We start from the raw sequence: 14,834 nt of genomic DNA on the forward strand, positions 1-14,834 counted from the left end.
TAAATCAAACCAAGATGTCCAACAATCGCTCAGTAGATGCTCAGCAGGCATTAATCAAGTGTAGCTGGGTTAGTGAACTTTCTGCAGACTCATGCTCTGGCTCAAGAACGGACTGATCCCATCTACTACTGGACATGTCCAGAGGGATGAGAGACAAATCTTAATAAGCTAGCAAGGCCATCATCTTGCTCCCTGTCAGTTTTATGAGAATGGGCAGTGTGGGACTCACAAGACGTTTTACTCATCAGGGAACTGAAATACAGGACCATGAAATTATTGGAGCCACAAAGTACCGATCCATTCAGGACACATGGAACAGGAAAAAAAACAAAAACAGAGTTTTAAAATAATCTTCTAGCTCTGCACCTAAATGGAAGCAGACGTTACACTTTGTTGTCTTGTGGCAGCGCGGAATTGAAAATGCAGCTCCGGAGCTACCGCACTATTTTCCAGGCAGTCTGGAGCACATCCACTGACCAGGGGCGTCTGTGGTTGAGCGGGGCTAGTCCACAGGTCCCGAAAGGCAACCTGGAGGGAGGAATGACTGAGTAATGGCAGGGTAACATGATCCAGGGCTGGGAAGGAGTGGGAGAAGGCCTGACGCCTGAACTCAAGATGTAAGATGGCGAGTGGTAGACAAATGTGCTAGTGAGATATACATGTGTGGTTAGCTGAGAGGTGGGGTACAGGATGCTCAAGAGCCACGCCCTTCACTAGAGTGGGATAGGCTTAACAAAACATTCAGGTTTAGGAAGACACTCGAGTGGATGAACGTGTGGGTTTGCGAGTAGGACAATATCTAAAATAGTTTTGGAATTACAGAGTCGTTTTAGAAGGAGCACCACCAGGTGCGCAGTGAAGATTGGGCTGTTAGGAAGACAAACTAATCGACTCTGATTTCAACAAATTGATAGCTGCTCCCTGCCTTCACTACACTGTCCCCAAAAACTAATCATCACATCATGACAACAGACGTTGATCTTATTGGACATATTAACGCGACATCCTGGGCATCCTACAGACAATACAACTGAGGATCAGTAAAGCCAACATCGGTCCACTTTGTTTCATGATGTCATTCACATCTGCATAAAGGTCACCCTCGATGGAAGAATGTTACGCTGTCCAAGTGCTGCTCTAGTTATTTGGAACCACAGGCGTCACCCTGCCAGAAAAAAAGCACAGCTCAGAATACTTAGAAATAAATACTGTAAAATAACTATATAGAAATAGACATTTGTTAATGTAAAAAACTTCAATCCTGGATTAACAACAGAGGATTTTCACTTCTCTTTGGCCAAAGACAGCAAAGTACAAAACCATCCATTACATGATCGGTGAGTACCACACAAGCCGCAGCCTTGTCAGGTTGCTGGACGAAGTCTGGGGGAGTTTCCAGAGGGTTCATGTCAGTTCAGGGATTTCACACTTTTCACAACAGTTGCCTTTGCAAAAGTTGACTTGGCATTGCCAAACAAATGTAAGAAATCACACAACTCGATATTTGAACTTGAGTTACTGGCACACTGAGCAGTTTGGACTTGGGTGGCTTTTCGGCGTACTTGAGTCTCCTGGAGCCGGACCCAGCTACAAGGAGTGAGAAGTAAGTGATGTCCCTGCTCACTTTTCCGACAAGAGAATGCGCACGCTATATTTTGTACAGGCATGTCTTCGCCGTCATGAGATAGATTTGGAACAAAGCCAACTTTGGTGGTCAACAAGGACAGGTGCGTTCAAGTAGGAGGTGAGTCTGTTTCATTGAGAAACAGGTTGATAATTGCGATAATCCAGAAATTTTCCACCATTATGAATTGAGGTCGATTAATCATCCAGTTCAATCTGCCTCAGTAGCAATACTACAGTGTGCACACCCGCAGCACCCATAACCTTCTTCACTGATTTATAGGAATGTATTTTTCCACACATGATGAATGTCCAACTAGATGACATATAAAAATAAATAATCCTTTCAACAGTTTGATGTTTGAAACTGACTAACTTTATTAAGCGGTGTGCAGAGAAAGCACTGAAACAGACTTGTCAACGCCGCCAATCTAAGGAGACCAGTTCTAGGCTGACGATTTCTACCTGATAGTTAGCTTAAAGTGGAGCAAGGCCAGGAACTTTTGCTCATGCAGCCTCGTATAATAATATGCCTGAGTTCCCCGCAGCCTCCGAATCCAATAAAAGTCCCTCAGTTGTTCAGCTTTTGATGTCATTTTCATTAACTGATTCTTGGAAACAAGACACGACCATTTAACCAAGGGACTATTACTAAACCACATCCTCCCATTTTTCATCCACAATATGGTCTCCATTCATTATTCAGACAAGAGATGCACTTTCCTTGTTCCTCAGCCCTCCACTCAAGACGTCTTCAGTCTGCACTTAACCGACAGGACATCAGCCAACTACACTTCAAAGTACCTGCGGCAGAACCTCTCCCAAAAAAGCCAGCTCTTGAGGTTTTAATCAATCAGACTAAACTTGGCTAATGGAGTTTTAATTCCAAATTAGATTCCCTTGAATTCGATCTTTTCACAAGCATACTTTTTTTAAATTAAGAAATGGAAAGAAAATCTCTGGGGTTTTCAATTTATAGATAGATAGCCACTATGCTTCCCACATCGTTTCTGACATCCTCAGCACAGTGTCCGCAGCATGTGCTTGGGGTGGAACCTTGAAAATAAGATCATAACTTCCTAGACTTGTATTGCTCGACTCCATAACAATTTGACATGAGAATTCATAGCATGGCAAAAGCATATTTGTTGCGTGGGTGTCCAGTCTCCACCACTCTGCGCTGGAACTTCAAAGCTATGAGTGGCGCCTGAGCTGAGGAGTCTGCCGTGTACGTGTGCTCGCATATGTTACATGATCTTGGGCATGATGTTGCGGAAATGTTAGACAAGTAACTACGTTTCCTCCTGCTGCTACAAGCCTTCTCATCAGGCCACATGTGAAACCACAGAGGAACTACACCCTGGCCAGAGTAAATGTTTCAGCCAGTCACATGACCCATGTTTACATAAATGCCAGCCTTGGATGCCAACGCCTTCCTCTGACTCTAAGAGCACAGACAAATTCCAGTATGCATCTTACATCTTGCCACATGCAGATCAAGAACTTCTACTCTGCATTGTTTAAAAACGTTCAAAACTGCAGTTTCAAAAATATCTGTCTTGATCTGGCACGGCGTACTTGCAATAGACTTGGGTGTCCTTTGTATAGCAGTCACCATGACTTCCCAACCCAGGGACAGTTGTCCATCACACACCTCCACACTTTGATCTCGCGGACATCGCTCATATTGTACCATTTGTATTTCACCATACCTGGCATGACAGTTCAAGAGCACACGCCAGCACAATGGCATCACTTCCAATCGCCTTGCATGACCATCCCACTTCTGACACCATTAGTCCAAAGCAAGTGACAAAAATGTTCTAACCTCAAACCTCCGCCGGCTTCTCTGACTGATGTGTCATATGCATATAACCACGAGGATGGGAGGTAGGCATAGTGTACTTTTATATGTAGACTTGCTCCACAAAATCTCCACCAGGACTCAAACGGCATCAACCTCACAATAGGAAAAGTAGACCAAGAATCCTGGACAAGTCTCATTGTTTTTAGGACTATAAAAGTTGCTGGACTGTTAGTACAACTCTGTCTGCGGTGGATATTGTTGGATGGAAATTATGTCTGGGGTGTGGACTTAACGATATGGATGATAGATAAACTATAACTGAGGCAAGTTGTGTCATTGCAGGACATCACAACTTAAAAATTAAGGTTGCGTTTTGCATATGAAACCATATGGCACTATAAAATCTATTCAGTCATCAGATCACACAGGCTGTGTAGGCTAAGCTGATGTCTTCAGGAACAGTTTTGTTTTGAATAAAGTGGGCAGCAAAAGCACAACTCTTGATCGCACCTTGAAAGTAAAACCGAGAACGCCTGCTGGAACACGCTATGAAAATTTTCCTCTCCGTAACTGCCCAAAATCCATCTTCACTTCACCGCAGCTGAACTCGATCTTTCGACTTGAAATCTTTACAGCGATCTTTTGGTAAAACACCTCAGGGTTTGTGACCTTCTCTTTTCATCACTTCTAGTTACCCTGGAAACTGACACTGGATCAGCTCTACCGCCGGAGAGCCGTAGAACCTCGCCGGCCAATTCTCCTACGGTCGGCCAGCTATAGAAACCACAATCCTGCAACATTTCCATTAAACACAGACACTAATATGTATTAAGTCACAGTATGAATTCGTGGACCTGATCTAATCCTGACATTTTCCTCTCCTTCAGTTCCATGATGGAGTAACGATCGGCATGAGCAAAGCGAGGAATGTGGAAGGGGCCAAATTAATTGGCAATGCAAGAAAATACTTCAAGATGAATTCAGGACGAAGCTGGCACATGGAAACCGAGCTGGTGCTATTACCTTCGCCACCTAGTCTAGTGCAATGACGCTTGATTGTGTCTGTTATTTGTGGTCAGGTGTGTACTGGATTCAAAACCATTTCACAGATTGGTACCAGAATGGGACAACATATTAAGGTGTTACACTGTCACTGCAAGGCTGGAAACCAATTCATACAGTGTGATCAGACATGAGTAAACTACACAGCACATTGAACTTCTATTTCAAGGAAACCTGTAACACAATGTGGTGAGAGACTGCTGCACAATACAGGTCTGACTGTCATTTTTTGGCCTATAAGTAAAAGTACCTACGGGCCGATTTTTGCAAATTGTTTTTTCTTTTCTTTCCCACAACTAAATCACACACTAAAGTCACTATTTGTTATGATTTACTGAAACCTACTCAATAATACTGAACAAAACTGATGCCTTATAACCTGACACACTGCTCCTCTTGTCATTGACTACATGTCCAGGGAATGAGTATCTAGGGTCCAGTCAACAACGGCTGCTCGGCCAAAACAATGAACTCCATTAGCATAGGTTTCACTCCAGTTAGATTTCCTGGGTAGCACTGGGACTCGGTGATTCGAGGCAAATTGTCTAATTTTACTGCCAAGACTCACTCTCTGCATAAACATGTTGCGAATTGCCATTCAGTTCAGAGAATTGTCAAATGATGACAGTCAAGGCTGGCTCACGATGTCTGCTGCTGCAGCAGGGGTGCAGGTCTGGAAGTAGTGTGATTTTCCAGGGAAATGCCCTGTTTTGTTTGGCAGAAACAACAAAACAAAACAGTGGTGTAAAATTTTAAAGGAGTACAAGGGTTTACCCCAGGATTTTTTTTAAACTGTGGTTTTAATACGTTTGAACACATGAGAGTTCATTTTTTAAAAGACACCATTTTTCTGCAGGCTTGGTGGCAGTGCACCATGTTCATTTACATATAGCAAAAAACCCTGGAGTAATAACATCACTTATGTATAAATATAAACGCCTTATTAAAAAAAAAAAAAAAAAAACGATAAATTGGAAATCGGTGCAGCCCTACTGTAAACCCTAGTAGTGTTGTAGTACACCAGACCGTTTAAGTAAGTCTTTGGTCTCCGAAAACAAACTCAGGTTGCCACTCACATACCTGTTAATCTCGCATGCGTGCTCTCTGAAAGAAACTTGTGTACATAATTGAAAAGAGCTATTTGTAAATTAAGTATTAACGCAATCAATAATTATCTTTTCCTCTGTGTGTGCGCATACGTCTGTGTTCAAGAGTGTGTGCATTTTATCACATGTAAAATGAAAAAACATTTCACATCTTCATTTTTCCAAAATGAGTGCCCACTTATGATTCAATTTGAAAAAGATGTAGTGCAGCAGGTGAGTAGGCATTAGGGCTGGGCGATTCATCGACCACAATTAATACAGTACAGAACATTTCAAGGTCATCTGCCTGTCACTCTCAATTAAAAACAGACCCATTGACGACTTTGATACACCTCTCCTTGTTGACAACCAGAGGTCCCTGTGATCAGTATCTGACTGATGACGGCAAAGACGTGCCAGTCCAAAATACAGCATGTGCATTCTTTTGTTGGGAAAGTAAATATAGTACTCGTTCTAACACGCTCTTCAAAAAGTGGTATTTTGTACAAAACCTTTTTTTTAAGTTGGCTAGCTGCTAGCTGGCCTCCTCAACAATAAAAAAGTAATATATTTTTCCAATATGACAAAGAGACCAATTCTGTATTCAGGTCAGTATTAGACTTGGACTTGGACTTGGACCTGGACCTGGCATGAGCTTAGGTTGAAATATTGTTTGTAACATCAGGACAAACACTATTTGGTAGTTTGGGGGGAAAAAGACTTGTTGATACATATTGACACATGAACTTAAACTATAAAAACTATGTTGGGCTTCAAAAACGTATTTGTCAAGAGTATTCAATTCCATGGCACCTGCACCATGGTAACAGCAGAACCCAGAAACAATTGTCCATGAAGAGCGACACCAACTAAATGAATGATCCATACAGCAAGAGAACTGTGAATAATTATTGCTGAATTGCGGATCGAAAATATGTGTTGCACCACCGTTTTAATTCGATCTCGGGGTGATCAATACATGTCCATCACATGCACCACCACCGCTCTATCATGGAGCGTTCACGGTCTGTCAGATTTTACACCACCAGCTTTAGCCTCAGGCCTGCGCTGCAAAACCAAGACTCGCTGCATGACATTGCCCCGCCATCAACCGTTACACCACTAATTGCACATGTGGCGTCACAGCAAATGAATGCTTTTACGATGAGCGTGTTCAACTTTGAGGATGTTCTCCATCCGAGAGTCTGCAGATACCCAGCTGCACAGTGAAGCCACCCTGACAAGCAACGGTCCGAGTCATTTGGGGGCTTTGCTTTCAACGCACACACCAAGCAGCTTCCGGGAAAACGTGGCATAAACTGTGAATAACTCTCACCTGTATCCCTGACAAATGGACGAGGCCTTCACAGAGCGGACAGGCTCATTTTGGATAAAAATCGAGCCAAGCGTCGAGAATCAGAAATAGTTTCTCTTCAGCCATTTTGAGCCATACCATTATTTTTTAACAGTTGGGGAAACTAGGTTAAGTATAAACGTAAATCACATCGTGCTACCCGGTTTTCACTAAAATTCCTACTAACAAAAATCTCATAAGCGTGAAAAATACCGATGTATTTGTAAACACATACACTAGAAAGACACATATAAACGCTAACTCCAGCTGAACATCAAAGGCCTCCCGCGAAAGAAAGAGTTGGTTGGGTCCGCCGTGCTCTTCAAAAGCAGCCAATGAGCTGCTCGCAGAGTGTCAACAGTCCACAGGAGCCGCACAGCTGACTGTGAGCAGACTGGCTGTGGAAGTCTCCTCCTCAAAGTCATTACACGGCCCTAGATTCATGTTTATTTCATCTGTGGCGTGTGTATAACGTGGGTGCGTAAAATAAACTGCACAAAAAAAATGTGTGTCGTTATTTTACTGGTCTTCAACTATTGGAAAATGATAACAAAACACAAGCTCTTAATATTATTTTTCTGGTGAGAATTGTCTAAAACTGTATTTTGTCTGACCTGCTTAATGCATCCCTGCGGCAGTTTCAGCGTGCTCATAATTCCGACACAAACTGTAGTGAAAAGCATGTCAGCTGCAGTAGCTGTGATGTCATATAGCTGGCACTTGTTAATGACATCATCCACCACAGCAACAATCAGAACTATATAGAGACGCTAGACGTCTGACTGCCAGTGGAATGATGCTTTATTCTTCTTACACTTTGGGTGTTTTTATCAGCCGCTGCGGGATCTTCCCATGGTGTCAGCAGATTCTATTTCTGATGACTGAAGAATGAAATGTCTCACCACTGTCACCATTCTGTTTTCACCTGAAACTTTCTGTGCACGCACACCTATTCTCTTTATTCACTTGCAAATTTTAAATATAATTAGTTGCTTAGTTTAACCCGAGCCTTAAATAGAGCTGTGTCTGTGTCTGACAAAATACAGAATGATTTATAATTCCTTAATGTAGTACACATCTACTGCTTGAGCCACCTAGGTGCAGCTAAGAACCAAGTGTAACAGTCTTTTCTCCACTACTTCCATTTCTGAGATGATGAAACTTCAGACAACAGTTACACATGCAGGATGTTCTTTATAAAATGTAATGGTATGCTTGTTTGCATTTCCCCCAAGAACTCCTTTTTGACCGCATCAGAATAATTGTCCATTGATGTGTGTCTATATACAGTATCTGGTTGTCTATGTGTGACGTACTGTACAGTGATTTGGGATCTGCTTCAGCGACCCATGACCCTGAAGTTCTGCGATTAAAAGAATGAATGTGAAAGGATGAGACACGTTCATTTTTGTAGCTCCAACTTGGACAGCAGGTGTCCCCCACGGAGCTGTAGAGTTTCCTTTCTTGTTTGACAATGAAGTGAGAACCAAAACTCTGTGACGTATTATAAAACCAGTGGACCGAGGGGGGGTATAGGAGAGTATAAAGAACGCAACAGTGCGTCAGTCCTATTAAAATAATGTAAAACACAGTTAACCTGCCTCACGTCCTGTTTGTGTTTTTGTGCTTAAGGCAGCACAAGTGTTAATGAAGTCCTTATTAATTATGGAAATATGTTACATGGTGACACATGCAAACACAACCTTAGTCTGGTGTGTGTGTGTGTGTGGGTTCGCTCTGTGCAGTCAGGCGTGGGGTTGTTGGCTTTGCACTTTGACTCACCCCGGGCAACACATGTCCTCCTTTGTTAACACTGTCACAGGCCACAGAGTATCGTTTGTGGCAGGTGGCGACGTTCTCGCTATGTTTGTTTGTTTGTGTGCGTAGTTGACTGACGGGGACGAAAAAAACAGACAGTTATGCTAATAGGGGTTTTTCTGTTTCTGATCGTGTCAATGCTTCACGGCCTCGCATATGTAATCTTGAACAGATTACTCATTTGTTCTGGCTGCTCTTTTGAATCTAGTTTCGACTAGCCAGCTGACACATGTCAATTGCGACTATCCTGCTGACGTTCGTTCACCTTACCCGGAGTGACGATACGCTCCTCGGCCTATGTGCAGTCTCTTCACCCTGTCCTTGGTCTGCCTGCTGAGAATCACGTTCTCACTTCTCCTAAGCAACATCTATTGGAGAAGAACTAGAATGTGGTAGCACTACCAGGCCTCCCATGCTACTTGCATTTGAGTATGAGCTGCTCTACAGTCGCCAGAATACTTTCCTTTGAAGCGGAATGAAGGCCTCACAGAGGATGAACAACCTGATAAGAAGGTGAGCTGCGTAACTGGAAGAAAAAAGAGTGCGTGGAGGAGGGGATGGAGAAAAGTGGCAGCAACCTGAAAACCTATCTGACCTTCTTCATGATGAACTGTGGCAGGTGGACCGTCAGTCAAGGACTCATCACCTACTGGAGCAGGAAAGAAGACCTTCAAGGCTCCTTTGAGCCAGACTCTGTAACGGCTTGGGATCTACACATCCTTCATTCGCTGTGAGGCTTCTTCTGACAAGTCACTGTCCTTGCAAGGGGATCAGTACAGTTTTAGCTTATCTTGATAAGTAGATGTAGATAGTAGTAATGAGATGAAGTAGGTTCACCAATGGGGGAAAAAGCAGCAGTTCACATAGAAGATTCAAAGCGTTGATGCACCTAATAAATCATACAAAATAAATTGTCACAGAACCTTGCTGTTTGTTGGACTCTGTCTTGTTATCACCAACATTTTCACAACTCCAGGCAGTCGCCTTTAAAATAGAGCAGAATAATAGGAAGGGTCTCCTAAACTGACTTGAAAATGTCTTAATGATGCCCATTGTAGTAAAACATCCAAATATTTCCCCCATAGTTTCACGTTCATTTTGGTCTTTTTGTGCTCTGTTTACTGTCCATTTACTGTTGACATAAATCCTGATGCATGTCTGTGTTTAGAGGGCCACTTCAGGAAAAGTAGAGCGGAATCTTTACTTTATAATCAATATTGAGATCTTTAGCTGGGGGCCAAATAGAATTAAGAATTGCTTTAGGATAATGACAGTATTGATCGGCTCTCACTTAAGCATTTCAGGTTAATTTCAATCCATGAGTGTGCAGAGTGGAAAAGATAAGATAAGACTATTTTAAGTCCAATTGTGGAGATAATTTCACACAGAGTAACTGAGCATAAAGAATATAAAGGAGATGTTTTATGCTAACTGCTGCTGATCTGTCAAGCTGTAGAGCTGCTTTCTAAACTAGAATGAATGGAAATGATTGTAGAAGTAGTTTTGTGAACAGAATACGCTCTTCAAGTGCTGCGCAGAGTGTGCGGCATGTAGTCCTCCCGACAAGGCAGCGGTAACAAACTCGGTCACACAACAGGCCAAAAACAAGTCAAGGATATGGACCTAACAGAATTAACTTACTATAACTGGTAACTATGAATACAAAATACAAATTTCTCAGAGATAAAATAAGAGTGTGAGTCCATGTTTGTTGTCATAATGTGAGTGAAAATTCAGTGTTACTGCTGCAAACTGTTTTTTCATATCCCTCTTGGTCACAAAACTGAACATGAATTGAAGTCACTACTTAAAGCTCTTGCGGAAATGACATTGCAGACTCGATTTGACTCCTAGTTGCACATTACTTTTTGAAAAAGGTGTGGGATGTGGTATCGCTCGATTGAAGAAAGGACAAGAAATCATAATGCTGCCTTTTTTTGCAGTTCTGATATAGCGGGCTGAAACTAGCTAGCATGCTGTAGCATATTAGCTTTGAGTACAAGCCGTTGAAGCTTTACTTTGTCTTTAAAAAACGTTATTTTGTTTGCAAAACAAACAGCTTGGGATGGATCAGTTTTTCCTAGGGACATGGGATACTACCACTTGACCAAGTGATCTGGCAACATTAACAGGCTGTTCGCACCACAAACGTCCATGAAACTACCAAAAATGGGCGGGATTAATCCACTGGTGCGTCGCTGTCTCTTCCTGTCATTGTGTGCGTGCTATGCTACATCGTCATTGTAGCATCGATGCAACGACAAATGAAATAAAGACAAAAGTGTCACGTATTTTAAAAAAAATCATAAATCCTTGAGTCTAATTCCAATTTTGCGGGAGCATGGGTTCAAACACCGGTAAATTCCATGGGTCAGGCATTCATTACAAAATTTGTCGTGTGATTTCCATGATAGACTCCAAGACATTTTTGTCAGAAACTCTACACGTTTTCTTCAGATTTATTTATATTGTATTAGTGTTACCTGGAGTTACTTTTCCTGGAAAGGTAAAACTCCAGTCATGCGGAAAAGATTACTGACCTGGCTTCGGACTGGACCAAAATCTCCTGTACCCCACATCCGTAGGCAAAACTAATCCTCTCTGAACTGTGCTTTAGTCGCAAGCCAAGCAAGATCAATAGTTGCTGACCATGTTGAATCTGGAAAACAACAAATTCTTGTAATGTGAGTTGTGGGCTTTTTGCCCGAGGATTGTGAACGCATGTCGCGGCCATCCATAATAACATCACAGACCCGAGATGGCCCAGGAGCCATGAGCGTGACCTGCATGATTTAGGGTATTTAGAATGGCTGTACTCTGAAATCTAAAATGCAAAGGTGTGAGGAAAGTACTTGTGGTCCCGACCGTAATCCTAGCCACACAGAACCTGGCGACTCTGACACTAAAAATACTCCGGGATGAAGTTCCTTCTCTTCTGACATATTTTTAAGCATCACACTTTGTTTCCTCTTCCGCTCCTCTGTGAGTTAAAGTCAGTTACCTTGCTCATTATGTGAGACGCTAAGGTGTTTTGATGTTTGGAGATGAAAATGCTCTGGATGAAATATTCATTCCTTTAGTTGGCTTAATTATGTATGTGTCCACTGTCAAGCCGAATGCTGCCGCTTCTGTGAGCGATGTTTCAAGCGTACCTTCTTGCCACCGGCAGAGAATGCATTATCTCCTTATTACCGCCGCTCTTCACGTACACTCACGGGCAGCCTCATGGAAATATTAAACGAAGGGGTTGCACACCTCAGTGGACACACTGAATAAGCATGAGCGTCTGTGGACCGTGAATCGTCATCTTGATTGTTGCTTTTCAGTCTTCCATTGTTTCAGGATCTTCTTCACATTCACCCTGAGTCGGCCGAGTTTTCGTTTTCACAGACGGTTTTAATCAGCTGTTTCGGGGAACTTGACAGGATATCTGCCCTTATCTCTGATTCTCTGAGATTGTTGCTAATTTTAGACGTCTCATGAAAGAGTTGCGTGTGAGTGAGTAGGTTTGTGTCCATGCCGGTGTTGGTGCGCGTCTAATAGCAGTGAGCGTGTAAACATGTTTCCGCTGTGTAAGAGTGTGTTTGCATGCTTGTCAGCACATGTTGGTGATCATGTTTGGAACCATCTCTGTGTGCAGTTATAACTGAGTGTTCACAGTTGCCTGTGCTGTGTGTCGGTTTGATCTCAAGTCAGTGCATTTGTGTTTGGAGTTGTGCCTTTCACACAACAACACATGTTACTGACGACAAAGGCATCCTTCAGCGTTGCATGTTGGTGTGTACACATTGGTGATTCAGTGCACTAAAAGAACCTTTTCCTTCCTGTGTAACGTTTCATTTCTGGGTTGGGGGGAAAGTCCGGAAGCTCTTTAGTTAATTCAACTGGATGTCAGTTGTTATTTCTAGCCCCTTATGTGACTCTCCTCCTTAGTCAAAACGCATGGCTGTTTGACTGGATTTCAACAGCAATTGACACATTGTTACACAAAGAATGAAAGGAGCGCCATCCTTTGTCATAGCTAACTCCAACCACAATCTTTTTTTACGTCTCTCGATGCCAATGCGTCAACATTCAATGCTGAAATCAGTGTAGGACACAAACTGCAACTTTCCCAACATCAATATATTGCACCATGGGAGTGAGGATGGGTTGAGAAGACGGCGGAAATTCTACGTCGTCCAATCGTGATATATTTATCGGCCTCGGCTCAGTTTCGTTTTACTTTGTACTTTTGTTTGTTTTTCTATATTCGTCATGTTTGTTTTGGATTTCATTGTCGTCATAAACATTTGACTCTGGGCTGCTCCCCCAGTGGATATATTGGTGAACAGCAATACCAACGTAAAGAATGCATGGAAAGTGACATTTTCAAACATTAAGGGATCATAAGTGTTGTTCTGCTTTAGTGTTTCAAGCTGTGTGTCTGCATGCGTGAATGTACACTCAACAAAAACACTTTTGTTTTTGCTCCCATTTGTCTTGAGATGGACTTAAAGATCTAAAATTCATTCCAGATACACAATATTACCATTTCTCTCAAACATTGTTCACAAATCTGTCTAAATGTGTGATAGTGAGCATTTGTGCTTTGCTGAGATAATCCATCCCACCTCACAGAGGCGCCACATCAAGACGCTGATCTGACATCATGATTAGTGCACAGGTGAGCCTTAGACTGTACACAATAAAAGGCCAATTGGAAATGTGCAGTTTTGTCTCACAGCAAAATGCCACAGATGTCGCAAGCATTGAGTGAGCGTGCCATTGGCATGCTGACAGCAGGAATGTCAACCAGGTTTGTTGCTTGCGCATTGAATGTTCATTTCACCACCTTAAGCCGTCTCCAAAGGCGTTTCAGAGAATATGACAGTACATCCAACCGGTGTCACCACACCAGCCCAGGATCTCCACATCCAGCAGGTTCACCTCCAAGATCGTCTGAGACCAGCCACTCAGACAGCTGCTGAAACAATTGGTTTGCCTAACCAAACAATTTCAGAAACCGCCTCAGGGAAGCTCAACTGTATGCTCGTCGTCCTCATCGGGGCCTTAACCTGACTCCAGATCGTCGCCGTAACAGACTTGAGTGGGCAACTGCTCATATTCGATTGCGTCTGGCACGTTGGAGAGATGTTCTCTTCATGGATGAATCTCGGTTTACATTGTTCAGGGCAGATGGCAGACAGCGTGTGTGGCGTCGAGTGGGTGAGCGCTTGGCTGATGTCAATGTTGTGGATCGAGTGGCCCATGATGGTGGTGGCGTTATGGTATGGGCAGGCATCTGTTATGGACCAAGAACACAGGTGCATTTTACTGATGGCATTTTGAGTGCACAGAGATACCGTGATGAGATTCTGAGGCCCATTGTTGTGCCATGCAGCCATGACCTCATGTTTCAGCAAGGTAATGCACCGCCCCATGTTGCAAGGATCTGGAGACAATTCTTGGAAGCTGAAAATGTCCCAGTTCTTGCATGGCCAGCATACTCACCAGACATGTCACCCATGGAGCATGTTTGGGATGTGCCTGACCGGCGTATATGACAGCGTGTACCAGTTCCCACTTATATCCAGCAGCTTCTCACTCTGATAAGGAGTGGACCAACATTCCACAGGCCACAATTGACAATCTGATAGACTCTATGCGAAGAAGATGCGTTGCGCTACAGGAGGCAAATGGTGGTCACACCAGATACTGACTGGTTCGGAGTCCCCAGACCCCCGATAAAGCCAAAAAAAAAAACTGCACATTTCAGAGTGGCCTTTTATTTTGGACAGTCTAAGGCTCACCTGTGCACTAATCATGATGTAAGATCAGCATCTTGATGTGGCGCATCTGTGAGGTGCAAAGCAACATTTAGACAGATGTGTGAACAATGTTTGAGAGAAATGGTAATATTGTGTATCTGGAATGAATTTTACATCTCATGACAAATGGGAGCAAGAACAAAAGTGTTGCATTTATATTTTTGTTGAGTGTATGTTGCTGAGAATGTTGTCATTGTGATATTGTTCATGAATATAAGTGTGTTTGCTTGTAAGTCTGTGTCTCTGATCATCTACAGTAGTGACAGTGTGTGTGT

At 42.9% G+C, this 14,834-nt stretch overlaps 1 protein-coding gene across 2 annotated transcripts in view; it reads right to left on the bottom strand.

Moving 5' to 3' along the window:
- znf438 (zinc finger protein 438) overlaps positions 1–7,603 on the bottom strand; it is a 38,682-nt gene extending 31,079 nt beyond the window's left edge. Inside the window, exon 1 of one of the 2 annotated variants that reach the window (XM_053859987.1) lies at positions 7,546–7,603. The gene's annotated coding sequence lies outside the window, so the exon portion shown is untranslated. Of the gene's footprint in view, positions 1–6,913; positions 7,031–7,545 lie in introns of those variants that run through there. The other variant, XM_053859985.1, reaches the window with a different exon arrangement.
- Positions 7,604–14,834: the final 7,231 nt, after the last annotated feature.

Source organism: Synchiropus splendidus, chromosome 3, assembly GCF_027744825.2.
Source record: "Synchiropus splendidus isolate RoL2022-P1 chromosome 3, RoL_Sspl_1.0, whole genome shotgun sequence".
In the NCBI taxonomy this organism is placed as follows: domain Eukaryota; kingdom Metazoa; phylum Chordata; class Actinopteri; order Syngnathiformes; family Callionymidae; genus Synchiropus; species Synchiropus splendidus.